Source organism: Gopherus evgoodei, chromosome 1 (assembly GCF_007399415.2).
Source record: "Gopherus evgoodei ecotype Sinaloan lineage chromosome 1, rGopEvg1_v1.p, whole genome shotgun sequence".
Lineage (NCBI taxonomy): Eukaryota > Metazoa > Chordata > Testudines > Testudinidae > Gopherus > Gopherus evgoodei.
The window spans coordinates 330,085,622-330,102,679 of NC_044322.1; positions in this window are offsets into that span (position 1 = coordinate 330,085,622).

Below are 17,058 nucleotides of genomic sequence, written 5' to 3' on the forward strand. Positions count from 1 at the left end.
CTCCACCCTGGAAAGCCCCAGGCTGTGGCCTAGCAGAAAGCAAATAGGTACTGGGGGTTGCAGAGTGTAGCCCAGGGGTAGGCAAAGGCAACAGGTTCAAACCCAACCTTGCTGGTGATGAGTAGACTAATACTGCAGTCTGCCTCAGGGCATGGGGGCTAGATGATGACTGGCAGTAGCCATATACTGAAGCAAGGTGGGGATAGTTGGTGGGGGTTCCCCAGGGAGGGGAGACCCTAAGACTGAGGGTTTACTGCCAGGGGACAGTGCCTCAGATAACAGGGCCCCAGGTCTGGGAGGAGTGTGGGAGCCAAGTGGTAGTGGGACACAAGTCTGCAGAGGGCACTCCGGAGGCTGGAGAGCTAATTCCTGGAAGAGACCAGCAGGAGGTGCCGAGGTGAGTCTGCGCATTTCTACATAGTTGTACTGGCTGCAAATGCATCCCAATTCTTCAGGGCAAATGAAAAATTAAACACAATTGCTTTTAACCCCTATAGTGTAGTTACAAATGTACAGTCACCAGAGGTGCCTTCTCCGCTTTCAGGGTCTGGGAACATGCCTTGGGAGGGTATTGGCTCCAGGGTGATGAAAAGGTCCTGGCTGCTGGCGAGAACAGATTCTCCGCTTGCTGGCTGCACATTCTCCTCCTCCTCCTCTTCCTCATCCACAAAATTCTCCTCTGTGTTGCGTGAGACTCCCCCCTTGCAGGTGTCCACGGACAGTGGTGGGGTAGTGGTAGGGTCCCCCTCCCCCTAAAATGCCATAGGGCTCTGCCCCAGAGCAACCATTTGCCTACTTTGTCTTGTGGTAGGCTTGTCTGAGCTCCTTAACTTTCATGTGGCACTGCTGTGTGTCCCTGATGTAGCCTCTCTCCACCATGCCCTGTGTGATTTTTGGCATATATATTAGCATTTCTTCTTTTTGATCAGAGTTCTGCCTGGACAGATTCTTCTCCCCATACAGCAATCAGATCCAGTGTCTCCCATTTGGTCCATGCTGGAGCTCGTTTGCAATTCTGGGACTGCACAGTCACCTGTGCTGCTGTGCTCGCCACGCTGATGAAATTCAAAAGATCCCAGAGCTTTTCCTGCGTACCTGGCTAGTGCCTTGGAGTTGAAAGCGCTGTCCAGAGCGGTCACATTGGAGCACTCTGGGATAGTTCCTGGAGGCCAATACCGTCAAATTGCTCTACGCTGCATCTGCACTACCCGAATTCAAACCAAGAAGGTCGATTTTTAGCACTACTCCCTCGCCATGGAGGAGTACAGAAGTCGATTTTAAGAGCCCTTTAGGTTGATGGAAGGGGGTTGGTTGTGTAGCTGCGTTGCTTATGAAATCGACCTAATGCAGCTAAGTTCGACCTAACCTCGTAGTGTAGACCAAGTCTTTAGGTTTTAGATTTAATGTCCCATTGAGATAGATAAGGCATAGCTCTTCAGTGGGAGGCTCTCTGGTAGTTGCAAAATCTCTTTGAAATCAGTAATACAAGAAAGCCTCAATTAGAAGGTTGGTCATGTTTAATAAAAGACAGCTATTTAGATAATATTGCATAGAAAGGTACTGCAGACTCACATGGCTGCCATTCTAAACTTTATATTTTCTACCAGTGAATTCCTTAATCCACATTTCCAGACATTTCATCACAGTTTAGTTTGATATATAGTATATGTTAAAGAAGTCTTCTGCATGTCAAGTTAATCTCCATATGTTATTAGATACTCAGATAAACTATTGATAAAGAGAGAGGGGAAAATATATTGCCACGCTAAAGCTTGAAAGTCACTTATGAATCTAAGTGAATATACACTGGAGTACAGATGGATTTGAAAAGGATGTGACTAATTCAGGTAATGATGTCTAACTTTATTACTTTAGCATCATGGCTGGAATGAATCACAGATTACAACAAATTCAGTTTGACAGGATTGATACTAACAGTTTTACTAAAATCCTCTTCTTCCTTTAATTTCCAAACTAACAGCTCTTGGGGTTGTTGCTGGAAATTTTCACTCTTTCAAGAAATAACCTACTACAAAAGGGCTGATGGAAGCAAAAAAGGAGTAGAATTGCCAAAACTTAGCAATGTACACATATTCTCCTAGCAAACAAGCACATGAATGGGTGATGCATTTGTTACAAATTACTCCAGGCAGCTATAAAGTATGCACTTTTCCTAATGCAATAGGATGAGGAATTCTTTGGCTTCACATTGACTTAGAGCTGCCCCTCTTAATTGTACACAATGGTCATAACCAATCTCACACATATATTACAAAGGTCAGACTGGCACACCACAATTGGTACGAATGACTATTTATGCATCAAGCTACAGGAGAAACAAGAATCCACACTATATATATTTAAGTATCAGAGGGGTAGCCGTGTTAGTCTGGATCTGTAAAAGCAGCAAAGAGTCCTGTGGCACCTTATAGCAAACAGACGTTTTGGAGCATGAGTTTTCGAGGGTGAATACCCACTTTGTCGGATGCATGTGACACCCTGTTAGTCTATAAGATGCCACAGGACTCTGCTGCTTTTACTATATATAGTGTGGATATGCAATATATATATAGTATACTCTCCCACAGCAGGGAAATGCAGGAGTAACATTTTATAGGAATGGGAGTAAAGAATAATTTCATCTGAAACAACAGAGCCTAGTGGTTTTATTCAGTATGTATAATGTTATCACTGAGATCAGAAGTTGACTAAGAGACAGATACCCAAAGGGACTTTGGCACTTGAAGCCCACATTTTGGCACCACAGTAATCCACAAAATCCCTGCCTAGCTGCCATCTAACCGTGTAGGCACCTAAATTCACATGGAACTTCAATGTTTGCTATAAAAGTCCCTTCGATGCTTAAATTTCAGCCTCTGGGTATGCACACTGCTACCTCAGGCAGGCACCGAATTATCTATTTCCTGGCAAAGCTCCAATGCTGAGGCATCAAACCAGGGGAAAATAGGGATAAATGGGGAAACTTCTGTGAGGCCAGATCCAGAAAGCATGGTGTGAGCATGTTTAACTCCACACAAAATGGCTGCAAGCAGAGGCCTGCCTTATAACCTTTAGCCTAATAGTTAGGGTACTCAGCTGGGATGTGGAACACCCTCCTGTTCAAGCCCCAGCTGAGCCAGTTGGCTCCCTTTTAAACCCTGCCTCCAAGTGGAGCATGCTTGGCAAGGACAGAGGGGCAGGGCCTCCTAAGCCCAGACCTCTTCTTGAACCCCCTGCTGTCCAGTGAGGGGTTTATACACTCTGTCAGAGGCTCTCTCAATCTCTCTTGTCAAAGCTGTTCCATTTCATATTAAATAATGATATATGAATTAGGCCAGAGAGAGTGAGAATTCCTCTATAGTCCAATGGTTGAGGCACTCCCCTCAGAGGTGGCAGACCTCCTCCCCCTCCGCACCGCAGCCATTTTGTGTGGAGTTAGGCAGGTGCCTAAGCCATTATTGCAAGAAATGGCTTATATACGTAAGCCATCTGCCTCCAAGAGAGGGTTTCCAGCTATGGATCACTAACTGAGGTAGGTTTCTCCCTGCTGCCTGGTCCTAGGTGCCAAACTCTGTGAGAAGGGGAGGCTTAGCATCCACCCTCCTCATCAGCATCACACAAGGACTAACTTAGATGGCTCCCTGCCTAGCATGCTGACTTTTGTGAACTACATTCGTAGGCACTTCTTTCTCCCCATTCCATTGTACAGCTGCCGAACTCAGTCTTTGTGAAGTACAGTGGCTTTCAAGGTACCTTTAGCGGATCTGGACCTAGGACTTCAGAGTCAACATTTATTCTTGAAAAAAGGACAAAGACATCTTTAATGAACTCAAATTGTCAAGACCTCTGTTTTATGTCTTATCTGAAAAATATTACTTCACTATTCAGACCAACACTGTGTTGGGGCAGCACTGACTCAGAGGGAAGAGTTTTGCACTACCTGCCAGGTCTCCACTATCACTTCTGTACTTCAGTAGTATCTCTATTTTCTTTAGCCTCAATGGACACTGGCCTTAGACAATTTTTGAAAATAGAGTTTGAATTCTTAACAGTTTTAGCCAAAATAGCTTCAAAGCGGGTTTGGCTGGTTAAGACCAAACTATTGTCAATTTCTTTCCAAAACTATATGTAACATAACATAATTCTCAGTGAAACTGATAATTATTCTATAAAAGAACAATAGGAAAGTAAAATTACTAGAGATGCATGAGTTCAGATCTTTGTCTCCACAATCAGTCACTGTCAATGCTTGTTTACTTATGCTTAAATTAAGGAAATGCAGAATGTTTATTTCTCCCATATTATGTTAGGTCACAAAACTAAATTCATCAGTTCTTGAAAATGTGACAGAGACCCACAGGATATTTTATGATGCTTGTTGTATAAGCTATATTTTAAAGCAGACCTCATATGCAATGTATAGTACTTAAAGTGATATGAAATATAACTTCTTGATGTTACACATCATAGCAAATGATTATTGGCGGTACATTAATGAATGGCTTTTTTATTTCTAAATAAGATGGTAAGCGAAAAGCCAGACCAACAAACAGGTCTAAAACAAAGTTTCCCCTATTTCTTTTTTATGTAATATTCCATCACCAAAATATTTGGTTGTTTACTGTTTCTGAGTTATTGTGCTCATAGCAGAAGTTTGCACTTCTCCACACCTCCTGGATCACCATATTTTGCTGGAAAATTTCAGGTCAGCAAATATTTAGGGTTGGTGGTTTTTTTGTTTGTTTACGAGATAAAGTAAACTGTCCACCTACTACCGAATAGAAGTGAACTACTTCTGCCCTTAGAGAAATAGAAAACATTTCCTGCTTAAATATGTCAATGTGATATTGAAAGTGTGCAGCTGTGATGGAGAAATATAAAAACATCATTCTATGGGCCCTGGAATGTGCTAAAAGCCCATATGTTAAAGTTTCAAAGAGTTCACGTGGAAATAAGGTTGCCAACCTTCTACTTGCACAAAACCGAACATCCATGCTCCGCCCCTGCTCTGCCATCCTCCTAGGCTTTCTCTGAGGTCCGGCCCCTGCTCATTCTCCCCATCCTCACTCACTCGCTCATTTTCACTGGGCTGGCTCAGAGGGCTAGGGTGCTGGAGGGGTTGAGGGTTCTGGCTGGGAGTGCAGGCTCTGAGGTGGGGCCAGAAATGAGGAGTTCAGAGTGTGGGAGGGGGATCCAGGCTAGGGTGACCAGATAGCAAGAAGAAAATTTCAGGACATGTGGGGCAGGGCGGGGAGGGCACAGTCACAGGCTCACAGCCCCCACCGGAGCCATGGGGGAGGGAGGTGCACAGACCGAGGAAGGTCAGGGCACATAGCCCCAACAGCAGCCCCTGTCCGCAGCCCCGCCACAAGCCATAGGTTAGGGGGCGCACAACTGGTGTCCAGATTGTACATAGATCGGGATGTGGGACAAAGAGTTAAATATCAGGACAGTCAATTTTCTTGGGATGTCTGGTCATCCTACTCCAGACTGAGGCAATAGGTTGAGATGCGAGAGGGGGCAAGGGCTCTGGGTGGAGATGTGGGCTCTGGGGTGGGGATGAGGGGTTTGGGGTCCAGGAGGGGAATCAGGGCTGGGGCAGTGGGTTTGGGCACGGGGGAGGGGGAGAGTGAGGGCTCCAGCTGGGAGTGTGGGCTCTGGGGGTGCAGCAGGGTGCTCCGGGCTAGGATTAAGGGATGCAGAATATGGGAGGGGGATCGGGGCTGGGGCTGGGACAGGGGATGGGGGCCCATGAGGGGGTTAGAGGTGCAGGCTCTAGCCAGTGCTTACCTCAAGCAGCTCCCGGAAGTAGCGGTATATTCCCCCTCTGGCTCCTATGTGGGGATGCAGCCAGGTGGCTGTGCGCACTTTCCCATCTGCAGGCACTGCCCCTGCAGCTCCCATTGGCCATGGTTCCTGGCCAATGAGAGCTGCAGGGGTGGCTCCTGGGGTGAGGGCAGTGTGCAGAGCCCCCTGACTGCCCCTACGTGTATGAGCTGGAGTGAGGACATGCTGGCTACTTCCCAGGAGCTGGGCGGTGCGGAGACTATCAGAGAGCCTGCCAGTCCTGCTGCACAGCACCACCCACTGTATAGTCAATGGTGCAGTCAGCAGTGCTGACTGGAGCAGTCAGGATCTCTTTTCAACTGTGTATTCCAGTCAAAAAACAGACACCTGTTCACCGTACGTGGAAATATTTTAGCCTCTCAAGTTATCACTGTGTTTAAGTTTTGCAATGCACGCAGCAAGAATATTGCCTGAGAAAAGGTAGGGACAAAACTCAAAAGGTTTCCTATTACCATTCATAGTGGCTTGTCCATTGTTGCTCAACTGCCCTGTGCTGTGCCAGTCAAACAGTTAATTATTGTTTCTAGTGGCACAGAGCTGTACTAGTGTTTCAACCACTCCAAATACTTGTCCATGTAATTAGAAGAGTTTCTCTCAAAATGAGAGAATGCCAAGAAGAAAAGTGATCCTAGTACAGGGATCAGCAACCTTTGGCACTCAGCCCGCCAGGGTAAGCACTCTGGTGGGCCGGGCCAATTTATTTACCTGCCGCGTCCACAGGTTTGGCCAATTGCAGCTCCAACTGGACACAGTTCACCATCCCAGGCCAATGGGGGCTGTCGGGAGGAGCGGACAGAACATCCCTAGGCCCACGCTGCTTCCCGCAGCCCTCATTGGCCTGGAGTGGCAAACCGCGGGCAGTGGGAGCCGCGATCGGCTGAACCCATGGACACGGCAGGTAAACAAACTGGCCCAGCCTGCCAGGGAGCTCACCCTGACAGGCCATGTGCCAAAGATTGCTGATCCCTGTTCTAGTATAAGAGAGGATTCAATCTGGAGGAGGAAAAATGGTCTTGTGGGTAAGGCACAAGACTGCGATTCAAGAGATCCGGGTTAAATTCCCAGCTCTGTTACAGACTTTGTGTGACTTTTGGCAAAGCACTTAATCTCACTGCCACTGTTCCCCAGCAGTACAATGGGGATGAGAATTCGCACTTTCTCCTACTTCATATCTATTTACATTATAAGCTTTTCAGAGCAGAGACTACCTCTTACCATGCATATGTACAGTGTCCACTGGGGCCTGGGTGTGCTACTGTAATACAAATAATAATAAATTTAAATCTATTGTCCAAACAGTTGAAAATAAGGAGAGCTTAGAGACACAGAAAGACGTAGCTGTATGAGAATGTATCCTCTTCTCAGGGATAAATACGATAAAGTGGGGAACAAATAACAGGCATTAGAAGTACTCACAGGGTAGCAGGGAGGAAGATAGAGCAAGCAGCAGCTTGTTCCAGATTGACTACTTTAGGGTTGCATAGCCTTGGCTTTGCTAAATTTGAAGGTCCAGTCCTAAAAATGAATGCTGGGGGAAATGTTCCTACAGCAGACTATTCTTGAACTGGGAAGAGTCAGTAGGGACCAGAGAATCACAAAGGAAAGGATTCCAGGGGAAGGGAGCTGCTTCAGAGTATTGAATTCCACCATGATACCACAGAATGCCTCCATGGCTGCTCTTCTTCAAAAGATAGTCAAATAATGCTATTATTAATACAGGGTCATGACAACAAGATTCACTGACTGTCAAACCCATCAGGACAGTTCAAACTAACAGATATTACCTCAGTTATTTACAGGCCTGGACAAACAGGAACAATTACAACATGGATGTCGTGTCACATCATTGATACTCATAAAAAGCAAGGCTGCCTCTTTGTCAGCTTGTAATTTTTATTGTTAATGTCAGTCAACATGCACTCTGGAAGAACTCACTGAGCAGGGAAGACATAGAAAACACCTGAGCATGCCCACTTTACTCCATTATGTGATGTGAGAGCACACCAGTGTATGGGAAAAGTACAAGAGATCTCTTACAAGTGGTACTGAAGAAGAAGAGGCAGAGGTTGGAACTACATGTGAAGTGCCTGATAAATGGTGACATCAGAGCATTCTTCACTTGTCACTGACATGGGCCATGTGCAGATGACCATACTGTTGCTTACTGTAGTAGGGATTGGGTACTATCGCTTTAAATAGTTTGTGAGCCCTCTATTGGCCCTCACTACCTTCTGTTTTAGAAGCCACCATCCCAGAGCAGTAGAATGTATATGTAGTTAGGCCTTGCATGTTGTATTTAGTTGGCAAACAGTAATTTGGACAGCACTGTATCTGTCTGGTTCCTTCCTGTTACATTTGTTATGTAAAGAGCAAAAGACTTGTATTGCTGTCAGTCTGCAGGACAGTGTCCATAATACTGTATCACATATCATTCTCAGTGACCTCCTGAACTAATAAATCCACTAAATCTAACAAATATAAAGATCAAAGCACATCCAGCACCTAATTCTTATGGAAACCAGTGAAAGGGGCAAGTAATATGGCTATCTCACACAGCAACTGACTCCAGTTGTTGACACTGGTATTGCACTGCACTTGACCCCCTTTTCAGCCATGGAAGGCACATCACATGCCTTTGCACTGGCTGCTGTCAGTGACAGGATATCGGACTAGATTACACCACTGCCTGTTTGTTTGTTTTTCAAAAATGTCACCTCAAACATATACAAGCAGCTCCATGATAAAGTAACATGGACCTTAAGGTCTGTACATTTAACCAGAGAGATGTGATTCAGCAATCTAACAGACAACTATATGACAGACACAGCTCATTTTTACATCCACAATGGAGTCTCCTGCACCATACTCTTTGCACTCACAAAGACATTTCATAGACAGGCTGACCTTTCCAGCACTGATTCTAAAATGAATCTTCTATCAGATGACCTGAGGGAACTATAAAAAGAAATAGTGACACAGCTCACTTTGAAGGGCTTTTCACACAGTTTTGAATAAAGGAGCCAACATTTTACCAAATATTCTGAGATGGAAAATGATAAATTTTCCTTGTTTCATGCACATTCTGAATCTGGGCATGCATAACTTCCCACATAAGGAGAAGAGTGTTAACATGTATCATACAACTCACAGTGCGTGGGCATTTCAGGCACTCTGCCACAGTTTTCAGGAAATTATGAGAGCAGCAGGAAAAATGTCACCTGCCATTACATCAACTAAAGCAGGAGGTTCTCACCAGATGGAACTCGACAATCCACTGGGACCTAGACAATATGAGTCTAACTCTAAGCAGGTGGAAACCAAGAAGGCAATTGCGTGAATTTCTAGCCCTTCTAGAAAGACTCATGGACAGCACTACCCTAAGCCAGGCCACCCCAGTAATATGTATGTTGAGCCAAAGAGTAATGAAAAAGAGCAAACTAATTCTAAGAAAGAACAAGGGCGTTGGCATGGTGAACCGTGAGTCAACATGTTTTAAGGGATGCCAGAATCTCAAGAATGCTGGAGTATGAGTCTTGCTTAATCTGTACTTGTCATATTGGATGACCATTCACTAGAGGTCAGTAAACATAAAAATATTGGACCTAGAAAGAAATGATTAAGAAGTCTAATAAAATCTCCAATTAAATTTACTGGTAGGATAATGCTAGTGAGGGAACAAGAAATATTTGATTAGCAGCAACACAGGACTCAGTGATTTGTTGTTGTCATCTTGTCCCACAATAATCGTAGAAGGCCATGAAGTTTGAGAATGAATTCAGCATCTCTTACAGGGTCATTTGAAAGGGCTTGATCCACAGTGTCAGGTATGAAGAGTGTCATTTTCCTTAGAACCTTACATTCCATAGCCTGCTCCCAACATATCTTGGAAAGTGGATATATCTTGGTCCCATCACTATCAATTTTCATTTCTTCAGTGTTCCCTTCCCACACTCAGCCAATTCCTCATAGCTGTCAACCCGCACCCGCGAAATAGAGGAGGGGGCTGTCTACTTACACTTGGTAGGAGTGGGGTGGAAGAAGATGCATCTGTTGTGGTCTATGGCAGGACACTGGTCTGTATCTCATACAGTATCCTGGCTTGTAACCCAATCATGGGAAATGTGGCTAGTGAGACAAAGGCGGCTAGGAGACTAAGGTAGTTAGTCAGTGAAGGAAAGCATGGTGGTAGGATTGTGTGTTGCGTTTTTTGTTTTTCCTTTTCGTAACTTGCATGTACTCTACATGGAAGAACCTGCAATGGGAAGAAAAGAATGTGTCACTAGTTCTTCCTCTGCCTGCATAGGTGGGGTCCCCCATCAGACAGGTATCTTGATCCTAGTGTCATCCACCCCAGCCCTGGTCTTGACTTGCTGGGAATGCAGCTCACATGGTCCCACCGATGAATGCCAGGCAGGGGGAATCACCTGGTGTGAGAAGTGTCTGTTGGTGGAGTCCGTCAGGGAGCAGGTAAGAGAGCTGCAGGAGGAGGTGGTTCATCTGAGTAGCATCTGGGGACAGAGGATTTCATCAACAGGGCATCTGGGATAGAGAATGCTAGCTGACTACAGACTACAGCAGCACCAGAAGAGAAAGGAGAACTAGCTTGTCTATGGGGAGGAGACTGGCTGCTGGCCATCTCATGCGGTAGGTAGTGCTTCACCTACCACCCAAGTCTCCCATTCGCTGAGGTGAAGAATTGGTGTGCTGTACTGGCACAAGAGGTAAGGAGCAGACATCAATGGCTGAGGAGGTGGAGCCATTCACCCCCAAGGCTGGGAGGCTCGCAGCCACTGCACCCAAGAGGAGGAGGCACAGGGTGATGGTGTATGGGGACTCCCTTCTGAAGGGGATAAAAGCATCAATCTGCTGACCTCATGTGATATTTTGGGAGCTGTGCTGCCTGCCTGGAGCCTATGCCTGAGACATTCTGGATAGGCTGCTGAGGCTCATCCATTCCTGTGACCACTACCCCATGCTGCTCATCCACATGGGTACTAATACTACTGACAGGTTTTATCTGAGCAGATTAGTAGTGACTACAGGGTTCTGGAAGCAAGGAGGAAGGAGTTGGGGGCACAGGTTGTTTTTCCCGTCCATCCTTTTGGTTAAAGCTTTTCTTATTCACTCCCCAATTAGTCCCAGCAAGACTTTTAATCAGGTTAATCCTTCCTATATATTTATCTTTAATATAGTTTATATGATCTTTCCAGAGTAACTTAGTATCAAATATTATCCCTAAGAAATAAATCTTTTAAGTATACCTATTTGTTCTCCATACAGATACAGTTTACATTCCTTTGTAACTTTTCCTTTTGCAAAAGATCAGTCCTCCGGTTTTAGCACTGGAGAACTTGAAACTCCATTTATTTCCCCCGTCAGAGATCTTTCGTAATGCTTTGTTGATTCTCTTCTCTGCCACCTCAATATTTCTGCTCCTAACTCACAGAGCACAATCATCTGCACATAGAGTGACATCTACCCTAGCATTTATTTGTTTTGGGAGATCATTTATCGTAATATTAAATAAGGTTGGGCTCATAACACTTCCTGGGGGTATACCATTTTTATTATATATGTACTCAGCATAACTTCCCCAACTCTGACCTGCATGGTCCTGTAACTCAAATATTTTCTTGCCTACCAATACAGTCTTCTTCTTAATTGTAATATACCTATTTTGTAAAAGACTGCCTTCCTTAGCTTGTCAAACTTCTTTCCAATATCTAGAAAGACAGCTATCATGAAACTCTTGTGCCTCATACTTTTTTGCATTTCATTTTTTAGTTAAACAATGTTATCAATGGTGCATCCTCCTCTCCTAAAAGCACTCTACACCTTATCTATAATGCCACTGTTTTCCAAATAGGCATCTATTCACCGTTCTCTCCATAATTCTAACCAGAAAGTATGTAAGGCAGTTAGTCTACAGACATCTATTTTGTGAATAATTTGCCTGGTTTTCATATTGTAATTATGACAGCATGTTTTCACCCTATTGGTATCATTCCTTTACTCCCCCGACCCCATAGTGTTATATAATTCCAAGAGAACCCTCAAACTGCTTTCAGAGAGATATTTAAACATTATGTTATACATATTATCTTTACCTGGGAATGTATTTTTGCTGATATCAATAGCTTTCTCGAGTTCCCACATACAAAACCATTAATTCAATATCGTATATTCACGTTTATCCCAAATACATAATAGATCATGACTCTCTTCAATTAATTGTCTTAATCTGGTGGAAACCTCACTTTGTTTTTCATCCTTACTCACCCCTTAGAAAGTTTCTGCTAAAACTTCTGCTTTCTCATGATCAGAACTTCTAACTATGTTCTCAGTCCTAATAGGACCTGGGATATAACTACTTTTAGTCTGAATTCCATTCATTCTTCTAATTTGCCTGTATATTTCTGATGTCTTGATATCTTTATTTATCTGCCCACAGCACTTCCTCCAACGCTTTCTTTGTGCTATTGCCTTACTTCTACACTTCATTAGATCTTCACTACTCATTGCATTTTTTCACTTTTTATAGCCTTTTTCCCTTTCTTTAGCTCCCATTTGGCACTTCTCATTCCACTATGGAAGTGAGTTTTTAGTTTTGGGGTACTTCAATATCTTAGGTATGGCTACTGTAGCTGCTACTATTAATCTCTTTATTACATTAGCATTGAAATTCTCTCTGTCATCACTCACATAATGATTTCTCACAAATTCAGTACATTTACTTGTAAGTAGCTCCCAGTTAGTTTTCTTAAAATTCCAGGTGGGCAATTATCCATTACTTTCAACCTTACTTTACCCTTGAAAAGTAATAAGTATAGAGACATGATCACTCCCATTTCCTAGTTCATTATATATTTCCCAGTTGCATTTACTTCCAGTATATAATTCTCATGTCTAAGCAGGAAAAAACTACCATCAGCTGCATTAAATTTAGTTGTGGTACTACCACTTAAAACCACTAGATTGTTTTCATCAAGGAACTTTTCTAAGCATGCACCATTTTTAATCAGCTGTCTTCCTTCACCACCATTTATTAGGTCACTATATATAATATATGGGCTTTTAGCATTCTTCACTATTCCTTGTAGCTCTGAGCTTTCTAATTTCCCACATGGGTTACAGATCTAATAAATCCTTAAAGAAATATTTATCTTCTGCATTGGTATCTCAACAGCATTATATGCTAGGCTGACTTTTGTTCTCTACTGCTACGTAGTTTAATCTTTCCCTTATGAAAGTAGAAACGCTTCCTCCTCTTCTAGTTTTTGGTCTTGCCTAAGGCAATGTACCAGTGAATTTAAAAGCAAGCTTTTTAAACCATCCATGTTTCTTGATAGATATGACAATTGGTTTAGTTTTCATTTCCAGGATATTTTCTTTGGTTCATGACCATATGCTATCAAACTGTGTGCATTCCAGCAAGATTGTGATCCTCATACTAATCATTTTTCATCATTAACCTCACTGAAATTGCATGAATACGGTCCATTGACAAATTGCTAACGTACAAGTATTTTTCCACTGCCTTTGCTATAATTTTTAATTTTTTTTCTGTTTTTTTTTCCAGTTTGTGATGTATAATTTATCACTTCTATCATAAACACAAACCTTTCTTTTTATACTAGTATATCACCTATTCCTTCTGCAGCCTTTATCATATTTTTTACAGAATAAGGCTATGTCTGCAGTTCCCCTTTTCTTTGCTGATTGTCTCTTCCTTCTCTGCCTGATGCTCTGAGAGTCTACTTACAGCCTTTGCATTTGGGTTTTTTATCTATTTGGCTTGTATTGCTGCCATGCACTCTCTATACATTGGACTGTGATTACCACAGCAATTACATTTGACCTCTGTCCCTTCTATACTATTTTCATAGGAATGCTTTCCCCCACATTTAGCACATCTTGTTTTCCTTTTACAGACAGTTGCTATATGCCCATACCGTTGGCACTTACAACACCCTTCGGGATGGGGGGTACAGGGCTTGGTTTTGAATATCTGAAACCCAGTGTTACCGTCTCAGGTAGAGTCCTTCCCTTAAATGTAATCAGCTCTGTTGATGGCTTGCTTTTTCCTCCTCATTTACTAATTACTACACTATAGGGATTATAGCTATATAGGTATGGTGCCATCGCTGTGCACCCCATATATGACCCCATAGTGTAGACTCAGCCTACAGTGATAGACGGGATTTTCCCATCACCATAGGAACACCACTACCCCAAGCAATGGTAGCTAGGTCAACAGAAGCATTCTTCCATCTACCTAACTGCAGCTACACCAGGGGTTAATTGGCAAAGCTACGGTGCTTAGCCATGCAGTTCATCTCTGAGTGCCATAGCTATGTCATCTTAAATTTAAGTGTAGACCAGGGCTGAGTGGGTGATTCATCCTGCTGTCCCTTGCACTCTACACCATTCTTCTTTCTCTGGGGTTTTGCCTTCATTGCAAAGAGGTGTGTTCTTATATTGAGATAGCTATTTTGACCTAGCTATCTCCATTTAAAATCCTAGTGGAGACAAGACACTGTAATTTTTACGTCAGTATAACTAGTCAGTGTAAACCCCAGGTGTGTGTGTGGGGGCGGGGGGTAGGGTTGACCTCAATTAGCTACACTGGAGATAAAAATTACCTGTGTTTTGTCTCCACTAGGATTGTACATTGAGATGATGGATAATTTTAGTCATCTCAGTGTAAAAATACCCCTCTTTTTGCAGTGCAGATGTAGCCTTTGGCTGCAGTCAATTCACACTTTTGATCCAACTCTGTGGGTGTGGGTTTGGATTTTGTCACTGGAAAGGCACAACATGATGCCTGAGGTTTTGCCAAAATCCAAACATGGCCACCCAAATTCCCCTTTGATAACTATACTGTTGATATGCATAAATATTTGTCTTTTTAAACAACTCATTAATTTGAAAAAGCTGCACTGAGCCAACCACAGCTTCTAGTACAAAATTTGCTAGATGCCTTCTCACAAACTCAGTTTACATTTTACAACTTATATTCACTGGTGAGTGGTTAATGCTCAGTGGAGGGACCAGAACTGATTTGCACTTTTTTGGATAAACAGTCTCATGAATATCATAAGTCCTGCTATACTGGGCAAATATATAAAGGTTGTCAAGAATAATCTGAAACCTGTTAGTTTGAGGGCCTGTAATGGAAATACTCTTATCTGATATAATCTAAAATTCACCAGAAAACTCCCATAAACATCAGGCTGGAGGAGACCATCTCCACAATCCCTGGCCTATTGGAATGACTGATCCTTTTGTGACGGGTTGGATCACAGAAACCCCCTTGGAAACTGCCAGCTGATAAGCCAAGACTACTTCTGCCCATGCTTTCCTGCCCTGCCAGCTTAGGACTGCAGTACCCTGTCTTGTTAAGCCAGACACACCAGGCTGCTCCAACACAGATCCAGGGTCTGAAGCACATGCCCCAAAGCTGCAGATTTAACCTGAAAGCAGCTTACAGATGTGTTCCTGTCTTTAACATTCAGATGTCAAAGTCCCAATGGGAGCTAAACCCCAAATAAATCCTCATAAATTGTTCACCATCTATAACACTGATAGAGAGATATGCACAGCTCCCCTCCCCCAGGTATTAATACCTACTGTGGGTTAATTAATAAGTAAAAAGTGATTTTATTAAATACAGAAAGTAGGATTTAAGTCGTTCCAAGTAGTAACAGACAGAACCAAGTAAAATAAAATAGAACATGCAAGTCTATAAGAAACTGAATACAAATAAAACCTCATCAGTTTCAATAAGCTTCCTTTTACAGACGAGTCTCCTGCTAGTCTGGGTCCAGCAATCACTTACAACCCCTGTAGTTACTGTCCTTTGTTCCAGTTCCTTTCAGGTATCCTTTGAGGGGGGAGTTGGGGGGGGAAGAGGCTATCTCTGTAGCCAGCTGATGACAAAATGGAGGGGTCTCCCAGGGGTTTAAGCAGACTCTTGTGGGTGGAGACCCCTCCTTACTTCTATGCAAAGTCCAACTCCAAGATGGAGTTTTGGAGTCACATGGGCAAGTCACATGTCCATGCATGACTCAGTTACTAGCCAAACTACATCCCTGGGAAGGCTCAGATGTGGATTGGCATCTTCAAGTTCATTGTTGGCTTAAGTGGTTTTTGATTGGGCACTTAATTTGCACTTTTCTCAAGAAGCTGACCAAATGCTCTACTAGGCTAGTTAAAAATCAAGCCAGTACACAGCCAATATTCATAATATTGAATACAAAATGATGCATGCATATAAATAGGATGAATACATTCAGTAGATCATAACCTTTACATAGATATGTTACGTGGCATATGTGTCCAAAGCATATTACACAGTTATGTTACATATACAATCATAAGCATATTCCATAAAGTCTTATGGGGAGCACTGTCACATCTTGATTTTTAAATATTAGTAACAATTAGTCATAGGAATAGTAATTATCCCTCTCTTTGTCTCTAGACAATTTCCACTGTTTCTCTCTTATTCAATTCACATGGTTTTTGCATCTCTTAACTGGTTATTGCACCTCTGGGTTAGCCCACTGATAATCTGAATATAGTAGATATCCCCATATGCCCAACCCATGCTCTATCACCGGTCATTTCTCTCTCTCCTCCCTCTGTTCATTTAACGACTGTGTCTTTATCCTTAAATCTGCCACAGATAGATGGGCCAGCAGAGGACATAGAAAAGCAGGCTCTGCCAACATCTGGGTTGTATCTGTTTTGTGAGTAAACAGAAGACAGACAACTCTAAAACCTGTCAGTGTGATATCTTTTACAAGAACCGAACTTCACTTAAAATAAGAACAAACCACACAAGAACAGTTAAATCGTAAATCTCTCTTCTTTTGGATCAAGGATTACCACAATTTGTTCTTGATGTTTTACATTTTTTTTAAAAATCATAAAGGTTAGCAACTGCAGAAGAATAGTGTCAGATTTTTTTGTGGCCCATTGAAATTCCTGGGGCCAAATTCTCTGTTGAGGTAAATGAGTGCTGCTCCATTGAGTTCAATAGTGTTCACTTCCAATTACACTGGAACAAGATTTGGCCGCTAGTCTTTGTCAACACTAGAAAAATTACCCCTATCACAACTGCCACTCACAGTGCAGCTCCCCTAGTGGTAGCAGCGATGTAAACAGTGTGCAGACTTTTTTACAACCATACCATGAAAAAAGCCACCA